At 45.0% G+C, this 17,049-nt stretch overlaps 13 non-coding genes across 13 annotated transcripts; 5 read left to right on the top strand and 8 right to left on the bottom strand.

Annotated features, from left to right (window-relative positions):
• Positions 1-45: 45 nt before the first annotated feature.
• On the bottom strand, positions 46-127 carry trnas-gcu (transfer RNA serine (anticodon GCU)). The gene has a single exon. It is a non-coding gene; the product is annotated as a tRNA-Ser (tRNA).
• A 1,095-nt stretch (positions 128-1,222) lies between these two features.
• trnas-gcu (transfer RNA serine (anticodon GCU)) lies at positions 1,223-1,304 on the bottom strand. The gene has a single exon. It is a non-coding gene; the product is annotated as a tRNA-Ser (tRNA).
• A 1,095-nt stretch (positions 1,305-2,399) lies between these two features.
• Positions 2,400-2,481, bottom strand: trnas-gcu (transfer RNA serine (anticodon GCU)). Its single transcript has one exon. It is a non-coding gene; the product is annotated as a tRNA-Ser (tRNA).
• Positions 2,482-3,576: 1,095 nt separating this feature from the next.
• Positions 3,577-3,658, bottom strand: trnas-gcu (transfer RNA serine (anticodon GCU)). The gene has a single exon. It is a non-coding gene; the product is annotated as a tRNA-Ser (tRNA).
• Positions 3,659-3,803: 145 nt separating this feature from the next.
• Positions 3,804-3,876, top strand: trnaa-agc (transfer RNA alanine (anticodon AGC)). The gene has a single exon. It is a non-coding gene; the product is annotated as a tRNA-Ala (tRNA).
• Positions 3,877-4,239: 363 nt separating this feature from the next.
• Positions 4,240-4,321, bottom strand: trnas-gcu (transfer RNA serine (anticodon GCU)). Its single transcript has one exon. It is a non-coding gene; the product is annotated as a tRNA-Ser (tRNA).
• A 710-nt stretch (positions 4,322-5,031) lies between these two features.
• trnas-gcu (transfer RNA serine (anticodon GCU)) lies at positions 5,032-5,113 on the bottom strand. The gene has a single exon. It is a non-coding gene; the product is annotated as a tRNA-Ser (tRNA).
• Positions 5,114-7,613: 2,500 nt separating this feature from the next.
• On the top strand, positions 7,614-7,686 carry trnaa-agc (transfer RNA alanine (anticodon AGC)). The gene has a single exon. It is a non-coding gene; the product is annotated as a tRNA-Ala (tRNA).
• Positions 7,687-8,042: 356 nt separating this feature from the next.
• On the bottom strand, positions 8,043-8,124 carry trnas-gcu (transfer RNA serine (anticodon GCU)). The gene has a single exon. It is a non-coding gene; the product is annotated as a tRNA-Ser (tRNA).
• Positions 8,125-8,784: 660 nt separating this feature from the next.
• Positions 8,785-8,857, top strand: trnaa-agc (transfer RNA alanine (anticodon AGC)). Its single transcript has one exon. It is a non-coding gene; the product is annotated as a tRNA-Ala (tRNA).
• A 1,105-nt stretch (positions 8,858-9,962) lies between these two features.
• trnaa-agc (transfer RNA alanine (anticodon AGC)) lies at positions 9,963-10,035 on the top strand. The gene has a single exon. It is a non-coding gene; the product is annotated as a tRNA-Ala (tRNA).
• Positions 10,036-11,356: 1,321 nt separating this feature from the next.
• trnas-gcu (transfer RNA serine (anticodon GCU)) lies at positions 11,357-11,438 on the bottom strand. Its single transcript has one exon. It is a non-coding gene; the product is annotated as a tRNA-Ser (tRNA).
• A 659-nt stretch (positions 11,439-12,097) lies between these two features.
• On the top strand, positions 12,098-12,170 carry trnaa-agc (transfer RNA alanine (anticodon AGC)). Its single transcript has one exon. It is a non-coding gene; the product is annotated as a tRNA-Ala (tRNA).
• Positions 12,171-17,049: the final 4,879 nt, after the last annotated feature.

The raw sequence follows: 17,049 nt of genomic DNA on the forward strand, positions 1-17,049 counted from the left end.
CGTCATATACCACGTAGACACGGCAGACTAAAACAAAGCGGATTTCGACGAGGATGGGATTCGAACCCACGCGTGCAGAGCACAATGGATTAGCAGTCCATCGCCTTAACCACTCGGCCACCTCGTCCGTCTTTGATTGAAAGCAAAAGTCGGATCCAACTCACCTTCCAAAGTGTTTACATAGGCATGGGAAGTGTAGAAAAAAGTGCAATGAAGGGGGCAAGGCGGCTCTACCAAAATGTCTGCTGTACCTGGGAATTAGCTTAAACGGTAGAGCGCTCACTTGGCATGGGAGAAGTTGCGGGATCGTTGCCCGCATTCTCCAAATATCCTTAATTTCAGATCAGGAGAAATTGATGTACTAGGAGTCGACTTGGTTATCCTGGTGTCTGGCAGCCAATACAACAATCTATTTGTCTTAATTCAGCAAGTCTTGTCGTAGCACAAGCACCATGTGCTTTACCATTTCAACAGACTCCCCTGTGAGTTTACATTGTAATCTCCAGTTCAGATGTTTTCTTCAATAAAATGTGTGAAGACTTACAGACAAAAAATCACCCTTTTCGTCTCACTGCACGGTTCAGTCTATGGAGAACACAAGGGATTAGCAGTCCATCACCCTAAACACTCGGCCACCTCGTCTTTTGTATCCTGCATTTTATGGCAGAATTAAGTTCCAGGCGACCTTCTAGCATGTTTTCATGGGCCTCTAAAGTTTTGAAAAGCATTATATGGAGGGGAGGAGGAGACGAGCAACGGCGATTCTATCCACATGTTCTCTTCAGAGGGGAATTAGCTCAAATGGTAGAGCGCTTGCTTCGCATGCGAGAGGTAGTGGGATCGATGCCCACATTCTCCAGATGAGTTTGGTTTCTTCTGTGAATAGTGGAGATAGAAAGACTAAGTTTAAGAACACAATTGCTAGTCTTGCAACAGTTGCATCCACACACTGTGGACTTCATTATCGTCGCACGACGACTTGTTCATTGCGATCACTGTTGTTTACCAACTGCATAGTGAACAAAGCAGATATTCTGCAATTTTCCTGTTTTTCAGGCCTTCCACGTTCTAGAACCTTTGGTGAAGACGTGTGCATTTCAGATGTTAGGGGCCTGCTTTGCTCATGGTCACATCTGAGACCAGTGTTCACATATGAGCCCAGTGTTCCAATGACAAGCGTCATATACCACGTAGACACGGCAGACTAAAACAAAGCGGATTTCGACGAGGATGGGATTTGAACCCACGCATGCAGAGCACAATGGATTAGCAGTCCATCGCGTTAACCACTCGGCCACCTCGTCCGTCTTTGATTGAAAGCAAAAGTCCGATCCAACTCACCTTCCAAAGTGTTTACATAGGCATGGGAAGTGTAGAAAAAAGTGCAATGAAGTGGGCAAGGCGGCTCTACCAAAATGTCTGCTGTACCTGGGAATTAGCTTAAACGGTAGAGCGCTCACTTGGCATGGGAGAAGTTGCGGGATCGTTGCCCGCGTTCTCCAAATATCCTTAATTTCAGATCAGGAGAAATTGATGTACTAGGAGTCGACTTGGTTATCCTGGTGTCTGGCAGCCAATACAACAATCTATTTGTCTTAATTCAGCAAGTCTTGTCGTAGCACAAGCACCATGTGCTTTACCATTTCAACAGACTCCCCTGTGAGTTTACATTGTAATCTCCAGTTCAGATGTTTTCTTCAATAAAATGTGTGAAGACTTACAGACAAAAAATCACCCTTTTCGTCTCACTGCACGGTTCAGTCTATGGAGAACACAAGGGATTAGCAGTCCATCACCCTAAACACTCGGCCACCTCGTCTTTTGTATCCTGCATTTTATGGCAGAATTAAGTTCCAGGCGACCTTCTAGCATGTTTTCATGGGCCTCTAAAGTTTTGAAAAGCATTATATGGAGGGGAGGAGGAGACGAGCAACGGCGATTCTATCCACATGTTCTCTTCAGAGGGGAATTAGCTCAAATGGTAGAGCGCTTGCTTAGCATGCGAGAGGTAGTGGGATCGATGCCCACATTCTCCAGATGAGTTTGGTTTCTTCTGTGAATAGTGGAGATTGAAAGACTAAATTTAAGAACACAATTGCTAGTCTTGCAATAGTTGCATCCACACACTGTGGACTTCATTATCGTCGCACGACAACTTGTTCATTGCGATCACTGTTGTTTACCAACTGAATAGTGAACAAAGCAGATATTCTGCAATTTTCCTGTTTTTCAGGCCTTCCACGTTCAAGAACCTTTGGTGAAGACGTGTGCATTTCAGATGTTAGGGGCCTGCTTTGCTCATGGTCACATCTGAGACCAGTGTTCACATATGAGCCCAGTGTTCCAATGACAAGCGTCATATACCACGTAGACACGGCAGACTAAAACAAAGCGGATTTCGACGAGGATGGGATTCGAACCCACGCGTGCAGAGCACAATGGATTAGCAGTCCATTGCCTTAACCACTCGGCCACCTCGTCCGTCTTTGATTGAAAGCAAAAGTCGGATCCAACTCACCTTCCAAAGTGTTTACATAGGCATGGGAAGTGTAGAAAAAAGTGCAATGAAGGGGGCAAGGCGGCTCTACCAAAATGTCTGCTGTACCTGGGAATTAGCTTAAACGGTAGAGCGCTCACTTGGCATGGGAGAAGTTGCGGGATCGTTGCCCGCATTCTCCAAATATCCTTAATTTCAGATCAGGAGAAATTGATGTACTAGGAGTCGACTTGGTTATCCTGGTGTCTGGCAGCCAATACAACAATCTATTTGTCTTAATTCAGCAAGTCTTGTCGTAGCACAAGCACCATGTGCTTTACCATTTCAACAGACTCCCCTGTGAGTTTACATTGTAATCTCCAGTTCAGATGTTTTCTTCAATAAAATGTGTGAAGACTTACAGACAAAAAATCACCCTTTTCGTCTCACTGCACGGTTCAGTCTATGGAGAACACAAGGGATTAGCAGTCCATCACCCTAAACACTCGGCCACCTCGTCTTTTGTATCCTGCATTTTATGGCAGAATTAAGTTCCAGGCGACCTTCTAGCATGTTTTCATGGGCCTCTAAAGTTTTGAAAAGCATTATATGGAGGGGAGGAGGAGACGAGCAACGGCGATTCTATCCACATGTTCTCTTCAGAGGGGAATTAGCTCAAATGGTAGAGCGCTTGCTTCGCATGCGAGAGGTACTGGGATCGATGCCCACATTCTCCAGATGAGTTCGGTTTCTTCTGTGAATAGTGGAGATAGAAAGACTAAATTTAAGAACACAATTGCTAGTCTTGCAACAGTTGCATCCACAGACTGTGAACTTCATTATCGTCGCACGACGATTTGTTCATTGAGATCACTGTTGTTTACCAACTGAATAGTGAACAAAGCAGATATTCTGCAATTTTCTTGTTTTTCAGGCCTTCCACGTTCTAGAACCTTTGGTGAGGACGTGTGCATTTCAGGTGTTAGGGGCCTGCTTTGCTCATGGTCACATCTGAGCCCAGTGTTCACATCTGAGCCCAGTGTTCCAATGACAAGTGTCATATACCACATAGACACGGCAGACTAAAACGAAGCGGAATTCGACGAGGATGGGATTCGAACCCACGCGTGCAGAGCACAATGGATTAGCAGTCCATCACCGTAAACACTCGGCTACCTCGTCTTTTTGTATCCTGCATTTTATGGCAGAATTAAGTTCCAGGCGACCTTCTAGCATGTTTTCATGGGCCTCTAAAGTTTTGAAAAGCATTATATGGAGGGGAGGAGGAGACGAGCAACGGCGATTCTACCCACATGTTCTCTTCAGAGGGGAATTAGCTCAAATGGTAGAGTGCTCGCTTAGCATGCGAGAGGTAGTGGGATCGATGCCCACATTCTCCAGATGAGTTTGGTTTCTTCTGTGAATAGTGGAGATAGAAAGACTAAATTCAAGAACACAATTGCTAGTCTTGCAATAGTTGCATGCACACACTGTGGACTTCATTATCGTCGCACGACGACTTGTTCATTGCGATCACTGTTGTTTACCAACTGAATAGTGAACAAAGCAGATATTCTGCAATTTTCCTGTTTTTCAGGCCTTCCACGTTCTAGAACCTCTGGTGAAGACGTGTGCATTTCAGATGTTAGGGGCCTGCTTTGCTCATGGTCACATCTGAGATCAGTGTTCACATCTGAGCCCAGTGCTCCAATGACAAGCGTCATATACCACGTAGACACGGCAGACTAAAACAAAGCGGATTTCGACGAGGATGGGATTTGAACCCACGCGTGCAGAGCACAATGGATTAGCAGTCCATCGCGTTAACCACTCGGCCACCTCGTCCGTCTTTGATTGAAAGCAAAAGTCCGATCCAACTCACCTTCCAAAGTGTTTACATAGGCATGGGAAGTGTAGAAAAAAGTGCAATGAAGGGGGCAAGGCGGCTCTACCAAAATGTCTGCTGTACCGGGGAATTAGCTTAAACGGTAGAGTGCTCACTTGGCATGGGAGAAGTTGCGGGATCGTTGCCCGCATTCTCCAAATATTCTTAATTTCAGATCAGGAGAAATTGATGTACTAGGAGTCGACTTGGTTATCCTGGTGTCTGGCAGCCAATACAACAATCTATTTGTCTTAATTCAGCAAGTCTTGTCGTAGCACAAGCACCATGTGCTTTACCATTTCAACAGACTCCCCTGTGAGTTTATATTGTAATCTCCAGTTCAGATGTTTTCTTCAATAAAATGTGTGAAGACTTACAGACAAAAAATCACCCTTTTCGTCTCACTGTGGACTTCAATCTCGTCGCACGACAACTTGTTCATTGCGATCACTGTTGTTTACCTAGTGAACAATGCAGATATTCTGCAATTTTCCTGTTTTTCAGGCCTTCCATGTTCTAGAACCTTTGGTGAAGACGTGTGCATTTCAGGTGTTAGGGGCCTGCTTTGCTCATGGTCACATCTGAGCCCAGTGTTCACATCTGAGCCCAGTGTTCCAATGACAAGCGTCATATACCACATAGACACGGCAGACTAAAATGAAGCAGACTTCGACGAGGATGGGATTCACACCCACGCGTGCAGAGCACAATGGATTAGCAGTCCATCGCCTTAAGCACTCGGCCACCTCGTCCGTGTTTGATTGATAGCAAAAGTCCGATCCAACTCACCTTCCAAAGTGTTTACATAGGCCTGGGAAGTGTAGAAAAAAGTGCAATGAAGTTGGCAAGGCGGCTCTACCAAAATGTCTGCTGTACCTGGGAATTAGCTTAAACGGTAGAGTGCTCACTTGGCATGGGAGAAGTTGCGGGATCGTTGCCCGCATTCTCCAAATTTCCTTAATTTCAGATCAGGAGAAATTGATGTACTAGGAGTCGACTTGGTTATCCTGGTGTCTGGCAGCCAATACAACAATCTATTTGTCTTAATTCAGCAAGTCTTGTCGTAGCACAAGCACCATGTGCTTTACCATTTCAACAGACTCCCCTGTGAGTTTACATTGTAATCTCCAGTTCAGATGTTTTGTTCAATAAAATGTGTGAAGACTTACGGACAAAAAATCACCCTTTTCGTCTCACTGCACGGTTCAGTCTATGGAGAACACAATGGATTAGCAGTCCATCACCCTAAACACTCGGCCACCTCGTCTTTTTGTATCCTGCATTTTATGGCAGAATTAAGTTCCAGGCGACCTTCTAGCATGTTTTCATGGGCCTCTAAAGTTTTGAAAAGCATTATATGGAGTGGAGGAGGAGACGAGCAACGGCGATTCTACCCACATGTCCACTTCAGAGGGGAATTAGCTCAAATGGTAGAGCGCTCACTTAGCATGCGAGAGGTAGTGGGATCGATGCCCACATTCTCCAGATGAATTTGGTTTCTTCTGTGGATAGTGGAGATAGAAAGACTAAATTTAAGAACACAATTGCTAGTTTTGCAACAGTTGCATCAACAGACTGTGGACTTCAATCTCGTCGCACGACGACTTGTTCATTGCGATTACTGTTGTTTACCAACTGAATAGTGAACAAAGCAGATATTCTGCAATTTTCCTGTTTTTCAGGCCTTCCACGTTCTAGAACCTTTGGTGAAGACGTGTGCATTTCAGGTGTTAGGGGCCTGCTTTGCTCATGGTCACATCTGAGCCCAGTGTTCACATCTGAGCCCAGTGTTCCAATGACAAGCGTCATATACCACATAGACACGGCAGACTAAAACGAAGCGGACTTCGACGAGGATGGGATTCGAACCCACACGTGCAGAGCACAATGGATTAGCAGTCCATCGCCCTAAACACTCGGCCATTTCGTCCGTATTTGACTGATAGCAAAAGTCCGATCCAACTCACCTTCCAAAGTGTTTACATAGGCCTGGGAAGTGTAGAAAAAAGTGCAATGAAGTTGGCAAGGCGGCTCTACCAAAATGTCTGCTGTACCTGGGAATAAGCTTAAACGGTAGAGTGCTCACTTGGCATGGGAGAAGTTGCGGGATCGTTGCCCGCATTCTCCAAATTTCCTTAATTTCAGATCAGGAGAAATTGATGTACTAGGAGTCGACTTGGTTATCCTGGTGTCTGGCAGCCAATACAACAATCTATTTGTCTTAATTCAGCAAGTCTTGTCGTAGCACAAGCACCATGTGCTTTACCATTTCAACAGACTCCCCTGTGAGTTTACATTGTAATCTCCAGTTCAGATGTTTTGTTCAATAAAATGTGTGAAGACTTACGGACAAAAAATCACCCTTTTCGTCTCACTGCACGGTTCAGTCTATGGAGAACACAAGGGATTAGCAGTCCATCACCCTAAACACTCGGCCACCTCGTCTTTTTGTATCCTGCATTTTATGGCAGAATTAAGTTCCAGGCGACCTTCTAGCATGTTTTCATGGGCCTCTAAAGTTTTGAAAAGCATTATATGGAGGGGAGGAGGAGACGAGCAACGGCGATTCTACCCACATGCTCTCTTCAGAGGGGTATTAGCTCAAATGGTAGAGCGCTCGCTTAGCATGCGAGAGGTAGTGGGATCGATGCCCACATTCTCCAGATGAATTTAGTTTCTTCTGTCAATAGTGGAGATAGAAAGACTAAATTTAAGAACACAATTGCTAGTTTTGCAACAGTTGCATCAACAGACTGTGGACTTCAATCTCGTCCCACGACGACTTGTTCATTGCGATCACTGTTGTTTACCAACTGAATAGTGAACAAAGCAGATATTCTGCAATTTTCCTGTTTTTCAGGTCTTCCACGTTCTAGAACCTTTGGTGAAGACGTGTGCATTTCAGGTGTTAGGGGCCTGCTTTGCTCATGGTCACATCTGAGCCCAGTGTTCACATCTGAGCCCAGTGTTCCAATGACAAGCGTCATATACCACATAGACACGGCAGACTAAAACGAAGCGGACTTCGACGAGGATGGGATTCGAACCCAAACGTGCAGAGCACAATGGATTAGCAGTCCATCACCTAAACACTCGGCCACCTCGTGTTTTTGTATCCTGCCTTTTATGGCAGAATTAAGTTCCAGGCGACCTTCTAGCATGTTTTCATGGGCCTCTAAAGTTTTGAAAAGCATTATATGGAGGGGAGGAGGAGACGAACAACGGCGATTCTACCCACATGTTCTCTTCAGAGGGGAATTAGCTCAAATGGTAGAGCGCTCGCTTAGCATGCGAGAGGTAGTGGGATCGATGCCCACATTCTCCAGATGAGTTTGGTTTCTTCTGTGAATAGTGGAGATAGAAAGACTAAATTTAAGAACACAATTGCTAGTCTTGCAACAGTTGAATCCACAGACTGTGGACTTCAGTCTCGTCGCACGACAACTTGTTCATTGCGATCACTGTTGTTTACCTAAAGAACAATGCAGATATTCTGCAATTTTCCTGTTTTTCAGGCCTTCCACGTTCTAGAACCTTTGGTGAAGACGTGTGCATTTCAGGTGTTAGGGGCCTGCTTTGCTCATGGTCACATCTGAGCCCAGTGTTCACATCTGAGTCCAGTGTTCCAATGACAAGCGTCATAAACCACATAGACACGGCAGACTAAAACGAAGCAGACTTCGACAAGGATGGGATTCGAACCCACGCGTGCAGAGCACAATGGATTAGCAGTCCATCGCCTTAACCACTCGGCCACCTCGTCCGTATTTGATTGATAGCAAAAGTCCGATCCAACTCACCTTCCAAAGTGTTTACATAGGCCTGGGAAGTGTAGAAAAAAGTGCAATGAAGTTGGCAAGGCGGCTCTACCAAAATGTCTGCTGTACCTGGGAATAAGCTTAAACGGTAGAGTGCTCACTTGGCATGGGAGAAGTTGCGGGATCGTTGCCCGCATTCTCCAAATTTCCTTAATTTCAGATCAGGAGAAATTGATGTACTAGGAGTCGACTTGGTTATCCTGGTGTCTGGCAGCCAATACAACAATCTATTTGTCTTAATTCAGCAAGTCTTGTCGTAGCACAAGCACCATGTGGTTTACCATTTCAACAGACTCCCCTGTGAGTTTACATTGTAATCTCCAGTTCAGATGTTTTGTTCAATAAAATGTGTGAAGACTTACGGACAAAAAATCACCCTTTTCGTCTCACTGCACGGTTCAGTCTATGGAGAACACAATGGATTAGCAGTCCATCACCCTAAACACTCGGCCACCTCGTCTTTTTGTATCCTGCATTTTATGGCAGAATTAAGTTCCAGGCGACCTTCTAGCATGTTTTCATGGGCCTCTAAAGTTTTGAAAAGCATTATATGGAGTGGAGGAGGAGACGAGCAACGGCAATTCTACCCACATGTCCTCTTCAGAGGGGAATTAGCTCAAATGGTAGAGCGCTCGCTTAGCATGCGAGAGGTAGTGGGATCGATGCCCACATTCTCCAGATGAATTTGGTTTCTTCTGTGGATAGTGGAGATAGAAAGACTAAATTTAAGAACACAATTGCTAGTTTTGCAACAGTTGCATCAACAGACTGTGGACTTCAATCTCGTCGCACGACGACTTGTTCATTGCGATTACTGTTGTTTACCAACTGAATAGTGAACAAAGCAGATATTCTGCAATTTTCCTGTTTTTCAGGCCTTCCACGTTCTAGAACCTTTGGTGAAGACGTGTGCATTTCAGGTGTTAGGGGCCTGCTTTGCTCATGGTCACATCTGAGCCCAGTGTTCACATCTGAGCCCAGTGTTCCAATGACAAGCGTCATATACCACATAGACACGGCAGACTAAAACGAAGCGGACTTCGACGAGGATGGGATTCGAACCCACACGTGCAGAGCACAATGGATTAGCAGTCCATCGCCCTAAACACTCGGCCATTTCGTCCGTATTTGACTGATAGCAAAAGTCCGATCCAACTCACCTTCCAAAGTGTTTACATAGGCCTGGGAAGTGTAGAAAAAAGTGCAATGAAGTTGGCAAGGCGGCTCTACCAAAATGTCTGCTGTACCTGGGAATAAGCTTAAACGGTAGAGTGCTCACTTGGCATGGGAGAAGTTGCGGGATCGTTGCCCGCATTCTCCAAATTTCCTTAATTTCAGATCAGGAGAAATTGATGTACTAGGAGTCGACTTGGTTATCCTGGTGTCTGGCAGCCAATACAACAATCTATTTGTCTTAATTCAGCAAGTCTTGTCGTAGCACAAGCACCATGTGCTTTACCATTTCAACAGACTCCCCTGTGAGTTTACATTGTAATCTCCAGTTCAGATGTTTTGTTCAATAAAATGTGTGAAGACTTACGGACAAAAAATCACCCTTTTCGTCTCACTGCACGGTTCAGTCTATGGAGAACACAAGGGATTAGCAGTCCATCACCCTAAACACTCGGCCACCTCGTCTTTTTGTATCCTGCATTTTATGGCAGAATTAAGTTCCAGGCGACCTTCTAGCATGTTTTCATGGGCCTCTAAAGTTTTGAAAAGCATTATATGGAGGGGAGGAGGAGACGAGCAACGGCGATTCTACCCACATGCTCTCTTCAGAGGGGTATTAGCTCAAATGGTAGAGCGCTTGCTTAGCATGCGAGAGGTAGTGGGTTCGATGCCCACATTCTCCAGATGAATTTAGTTTCTTCTGTCAATAGTGGAGATAGAAAGACTAAATTTAAGAACACAATTGCTAGTTTTGCAACAGTTGCATCAACAGACTGTGGACTTCAGTTAACTTAAGTTCCAAGTGACCTTCTAGCATGTTTTCATGGGCCTCTAAAGTTTTGAAAGGCATTATATGGAGGGGAGGAGGAGACGAGCAACGGCGATTCTACCCACATGTTCTCTTCAGAGGGGAATTAGCTCAAATGGTAGAGTGCTCGTTTAGCATGCGAGAGGTAGTGGGATCGATGCCCACATTCTCCAGATGATTTTGGTTTCTTCTGTGAATAAAGATAGAAAGACTAAATTTAACAACACAATTGCTAGTTTTGCAACAGTTGCATCAACAGACTGTGGACTTCAATCTCGTTGCACGACGACTTGTTCATTGCGATCACTGTTGTTTACCAACTGAATAGTGAACAAAGCAGATATTCTGCAATTTTCCTGTTTTTCAGGCCTTCCACGTTCTAGAACCTTTGGTGAAGACGTGTGCAGTTCAGGTGTTAGGGGCCTGCTTTGCTCATGGTCACATCTGAGCCCAGTGTTCACATCTGAGCCCAGTGTTCCAATGACAAGCGTCATATACAACATAGACACGGCAGACTAAAACAAAGCGGACTTCGACTAGGATGGGATTCTAACCCACACGTGCAGAGCACAATGGATTAGCAGTCCATCACCCTAAACACTCGGCCGCCTCGTCTTTTTGTATCCTGCATTTTATGGCAGAATTAAGTTCCAGGCGACCTTCTAGCATGTTTTCATGGGCCTCTAAAGTTTTGAAAAGCATTATATGGAGGGGAGGAGGAGACGAGCAACGGCGATTCTACCCACATGTTCTCTTCAGAGGGGAATTAGCTGAAATGGTAGAGTGCTCGCTTAGCATGCGAGAGGTAGTGGGATCAATGCCCACATTCTCCAGATGAGTTTGGTTTCTTCTGTGAATAGTGGAGATAGAAAGACTAAATTTAACAATACAATTGCTAGTTTTGCAACAGTTGCATCAACAGACTGTGGACTTCAGTCTCGTCACACGACGACTTGTTCATTGCGATCACTGTTGTTTACCAACTGAATAGTGAACAAAGCAGATATTCTGCAATTTTCCTGTTTTTCAGGCCTTCCACGTTCTAGAACCTTTGGTGAAGACGTGTGCATTTCAGATACTAGGGGCCTGCTTTGCTCATGGTCACATCTGAGACCAGTGTTCACATCTGAGCCCAGTGATCCAATGACAAGCGTCATATACCACGTAGACACGGCAGACTAAAACGTAGCGGATTTTGACGAGGATGGGATTCGAACCCACGCGTGCAGAGCACAATGGATTAGCAGTCCATCGCCTTAACCACTCGATCACCTCGTCCATCTTTGATTGATAGCAAAAGTCCGATCCAACTCACCTTCCAAAGTGTTTACATAGGCATGGGAAGTGTAGAAAAAAGTGCAATGAAGGGGGCAAGGCGGCTCTACCAAAATGTCTGCTGTACCGGGGAATTAGCTTAAACGGTAGAGTGCTCACTTGGCATGGGAGAAGTTGCGGGATCGTTGCCCGCATTCTCCAAATTTCCTTAATTTTAGATCAGGAGAAATTGATGTACTAGGAGTCGATTTGGTTATCCTGGTGTCTGGCAGCCAATACAACAATCTATTTGTCTTAATTCAGCAAGTCTTGTCGTAGCACAAGCACCATGTGCTTTACCATTTCAACAGACTCCCCTGTGAGTTTACATTGTAATCTCCAGTTCAGATGTTTTCTTCAATAAAATGTGTGAAGACTTACGGACAAAAAATCACCCTTTTCGTCTCACTGCACGGTTCAGTCTATGGAGAACACAAGGGATTAGCAGTCCATCACCCTAAACACTCGGCCACCTCGTCTTTTGTATCCTGCATTTTATGGCAGAATTAAGTTCCAGGCGACCTTCTAGCATGTTTTCATGGGCCTCTAAAGTTTTGAAAAGCATTATATGGAGGGGAGGAGGAGACGAGCAATGGCGATTCTACCCACATGTTCTCTTCAGAGGGGAATTAGCTCAAATGGTAGAGCGCTCGCTTAGCATGCGAGAGGTAGTGGGATCGATGCCCACATTCTCCAGATGAATTTGGTTTCTTCTGTGAATAGTAGAGATAGAAAGATCAAATTTAGCGTCCACAAATCAAATCAAGTCATGTAGGTGTCAGGACACCACACGTGAGTAGATTCAGAAAACAATGCAGGTTGGTGTTTCCACGAGTATAGCTCAGTGCTGTAGTTTGTTCCCCAATAGAGCAAAAAAGAAGGGAGAGAAACTAACGATGTACCGCCTTAAAAGTCAGCATTTTTTAAATCACTTTTTCCATTCGAGTGTCTTCAGGAAGAACAGTGTTTTGTTTCACACATTTTTAGACTGCAGCTGAAGTGGGCAATGTTGTATTTTTTCCCCCTATTTCTGCAGTTGTGTTTATAACGCCGTTGATTGCTTTTATGACAGCATCCACCAACACCTTAAGGTTTATGCAACTAAACCCAACAGTTAGGTTTAGGCAACAAAACCACCAACAGTTAGGTTAAACCAACAAAACCAGGAAGATGATTGTTTTGTTTCACACATTTTAGACTGCAGCTGAAGTTGGCAATGTTTTTTTTATTCGTATCCCCCCCCTCCTTCTGCTGTTGGGTTTATAACGCCTTTAATTGCTCTTTTGTCTGCATGCGCCAACACTAATGACTCTAGACTTTGCTGCAAATGGGCACACACAAAAAACACACCCGTGGGAGTGTTTTAAGCCCTCGTGCAGCACACTTTAACTTTTTTTTGGGTCGTGTGTAGGAAGGTGGTGGGCTTTAATTGGTGGCGGTGGTGTTGTTAAGGAAGGAAAGGGGGGGGGGGGCAGGACTTATTCCTCTGGTCTGGCAGCCTCCCTAAATTTTGTCTATCAGCCTATAAATCTAGCGACTAATGTAGCCAACAGACACACCGGCAGCAGACGAAGAAGACGGAGAGGAATGGATGCATGTTTGCTTGATGCATGTGTTTAAACTCCACTGCACTGGTAACCACACGTTTTGCCAAATCGACGGTGATCATAACTATTCTATGAACCATTTTAAAACAACTAAATGTGCAGGAATCCAAAGTGAGCAGTGCACATGAATCAAACAAAGAGATCGAGAAAGTAACAAGTGCAAAGAGACAGCTGTGGAAACAGAGAGAAGAGTGAGCGAAAGAAACGTACTGAGAGGAAGAGAGGGAGGTGTGAGAAACAACAGCAGACGAAGATGGAGAAAAAACACAATCGAGAGAAAAGGAGAAACTGTAATAAAGTGGGAGGGAGGTAGACAGACAGATGAGGAAACAGAGGGGAAGACGACATGGTGGGCAGACACGGTGGTCCTCAGACGTCTGCTCGTCCTCCTCTCATCATTCACTCGTCCCTCCGTCTGAATCCACGTTCCTCCCCGTCTGGTTTTGGCTGTCCTCTGTGCTTCCCAGCGTGTTTCGGAGGAGGAGGAATCCCTGGTTCACCGTCACTTAAAGGAGTATTTCACCTGAAAAACAAGGAAAATGTAATTTACACAAAACACAAAGTAGTCATATGTCCACTTCATTTAGAGCAACTGAAGACAACAGGAGTTTTTTCTTTATGTCACATTTCAACACAGTCTCTCTGCAGTTTATGAAATAGTCAAGACATGCAATCTGTTGGTTTCATGCACAGGGACACGAATTGTCCATTTTCCTTTTTTGCAAAACAAACAGTTTTAAAACCAACAGCTGCCTCACTAGCAAAAAAGGCATTTCTGGTATTTCGGCAATGCTAAAAGCAAGCCTTACCTATAGTGTGCCGCATCATCTGCATATTAACGTTATGCCCGTCACGCTATGATTCACTGAAGTTTGACACGAGTTGGGACAACTGAAGGAGATTTTACTTCTCTTTTGTGTGAGAGGGGAGACGGAGATCTGTACTCTACTGACTGAACTCTTCTACTTCTTCAAGCAAAATGATCATTGTGCATTAAAAACCACAGTCTTAATGGGTCCTCATTCAAAACAAAGTTGTGTACACACAATACATTAATCAGATTTGATCGTATAACAGATACATAACTCTCCAGAGTGAGTTTGTGCACAACATAGGTTGTGTAACCTCAGAGAACTGAGTGAGGACGTTTGTTGCGGACCCTGATATTGGAGCTCAGTGGGGTGGAGGACACCACCTCCCCTGGGAGCAGAGCACTGTGGGAAAAGACGGCGGTCCTCTTGAGAGCGAAGGTCTTCTTCCCAACCGCAGATTCACAAGCAAAGATGGAGGCAGACGGGAGGAAGGTAGAGTTTTCATTTGTGCTCCAGTAGAGTTGAGATGCTAATAAACTCTGATTTAGAGAAAACAAACGGTGAGAGAGAAAGAAAGCAGAGCACGGGTCGCTCCTGTGATCCTCCCACACTTCTCCCTCTGCTGCTCCTGCTGACCGGAGAGGAGGAGGAGGAGGAGGAGGAGGAGGAGGAGGAGGAATAGGGATGCAGGGAGAGCACACCTTACCTCCCTCCCTTCCCTTCCCCTTCTTTCTTCCTCCCTCTGTCTGTCTCTCCCTCTTCACTCCACAGCGACAGCAGCACTCACCAACACACCACAACACACCACCGCTGTCGCTGGCAAGCTAATACACACACATACACACACACACACACACACACTCACAGTCAAACACACGTACACACACTCACACAGTGAGCGGCATCCTCAACACAGACTGAGGAGCCCTTGGACTGCTGCAGGCGAGGTGAGTGGGTGAATATGTGAAACCTCCTCCTCTGTGTGTGTGTGTGTGTGTGCGTGTGTGTGTGTGTGTGTGTGTGTGTGTGTGTGTGTGTGTGTGTGTGTTGTGTTAAGAGTTTGTGGAAGTTTGTGTGCTTCGTTGTGTGTTTTGTGTGTGTTCATGGTGTGTGTTGGCATGTTGGCATGTGCTGTTGTGGTTTGCATCTGCTCTGTGTGTGTGTGTGTGTGTGTGTGTGTGTGTGTGTGTGTATTTATGAGGTACACTAGAGCCAATGAGACTTGTGTTTTGCACCAGACCAAAACAAATTCACTAAATAATGCTGACTGGCTTTGGGGAGTGTGTGTGTTTTTGTGCAGGCATGCATGTGTGTGTATGTGTGTGTGTGTGTGTGTGTGTGTGTGTGTGTGCCTGGAGAGGCCAGAGTCTGTCTGGAAACTTGTCAGCTGTTGGGAGATGTGTGTGTGTGTGTGTGTGTGTGTGTGTGTGTGTGTGTGTGTGTGTGTGTGTTAACTGGTGAGGTAGAGGCTAACATTGGTGCCAGTGCTGCTCGTCAAACTGTGGATTCTGTATTTCTGCAGAGAATTACAGGATGTAAACGTACTGAACTTTCTCTTTTTGGTTGAAAGGGGTTGAAAATATCTTGACGTCAAAACTTGAAGTGGCTTAAATTTAATTGAAAGTTTGTAAGACGTTTGCATTTGAAAGAACTGCACTAAGTTGCCAGTTTATTAGGTACGCCTAGCTAAAACTGATGGAGTCCAATCCTGCAATGAATCCAATCTTCATCGGTTCTACAAAGGTGCTGATTCAACTTAACAGTTGAATTGAAGGCTGCAGTTTGTGGCAGCGTTGAATCTTCATACTGAGAACTGTTGCTAATATTTATGCTACCAACGCTGATAGAAATAGGACGGACAAATGGCCATTTAAATGGTGTTAAAGTAACGGACGGTAGTAACCTAGATGTCAGTTTCATGTCAGGTCAACTTAAGGTTTACACATTCAAATGAACTCATAATCACGCGTTCATTTGAAGGAATGTTCCCAGCATGCATTGTATTTGGGTCAAAAACTTGCTGTGCATCATCTCATACTTGGAATCAAGCAGAAGCATTCTAAGACCACCGGCTGCAGACTTCAGGGCAACACCTTGCATGAGTAAGCTGCTTGACATCGAGTTAAAGGAATGAATGTGACTGAATTCTGACTCTGTATATGTGTTCCCACAGTATGCACCCATTTGAACTGTTATCAGCCGATTGAGTGGGCGCTATCAGTTGTTATCACCTCCTTTCTAATGCTTCAGACGGGCTGAACTGCATCTCCAACACGTTCTCATTCTGATGCACTGGGTCGCCCAGTTGTCAAACTAAAATACTCCACTTTGGTGCCAGTGAACACGTGGTTAACGTTGTCACAAACATCACCAACATGTAACTTCTAAATAACTCACCAACACTTTGGAACACGACCACCGGTGTTCTGGTTAAAAAGTCCAACTAGGCAACACAACTACTTTGTTAAGTTCAGAAAAAGATCGTGGTTTTGGTTGAAATAAGTGCGTAAGGTACGTGAGAAAAGTCAATGTTGACTTTTGGACACAAACTGCGGTTTCCTGGGTGAAAGTCCTGTGTTTGTTTGATTCATCCATCGCCCCCGACCGCCAACCCATGTGAACTTTAACGCTCTTCATACAACGCAACACGACTTCCTCCTTGTCTCCCGTCATAACTACTACAACCACTAGGGGTCGCCCGTCGTCTTCAACCGTGTAAATAGACGATAACGGTATTCTGAAACCGCTAGTAGGTGTAGCAGGCCCCTTCTAGTCCACATTTACAAGGTTGACGCCCGTTCAATTGGCTGACAACATTCAAAGGTGGTGCAGTATGTTCCAAACACTTGTTCTGACTAAATAAAGTTAAATACAATTGTTTTTGTCTGAAGAATGGTGATACTGCGATACAGATGTAGTGATTCCTCTTTGGAGAAGTTTGATGCAGGTGGCGCTCTTCACCCGTTCGGTCTTGAACATAAGTATTTGATATGTGAGAAGACAGCAGTCCTTGTGTAGTTCGTAGATAAATAAGAATCTGTCTTTGTTTAGAGTGGAAGCTTTACCAACTTCACAGACTTGGTCCGAGAAGTCCGGTGGTCAGAAATAACCACTAACCGGCTCTCTTGCCTACAGCAGAACCTGCTCCGGAGTCAT

The sequence above is a fragment of the Cebidichthys violaceus genome, unplaced genomic scaffold (assembly GCF_023349555.1).
Source record: "Cebidichthys violaceus isolate CVI_PGR_0920_01 unplaced genomic scaffold, fCebVio1.0.p SCAF_9, whole genome shotgun sequence".
In the NCBI taxonomy this organism is placed as follows: domain Eukaryota; kingdom Metazoa; phylum Chordata; class Actinopteri; order Perciformes; family Stichaeidae; genus Cebidichthys; species Cebidichthys violaceus.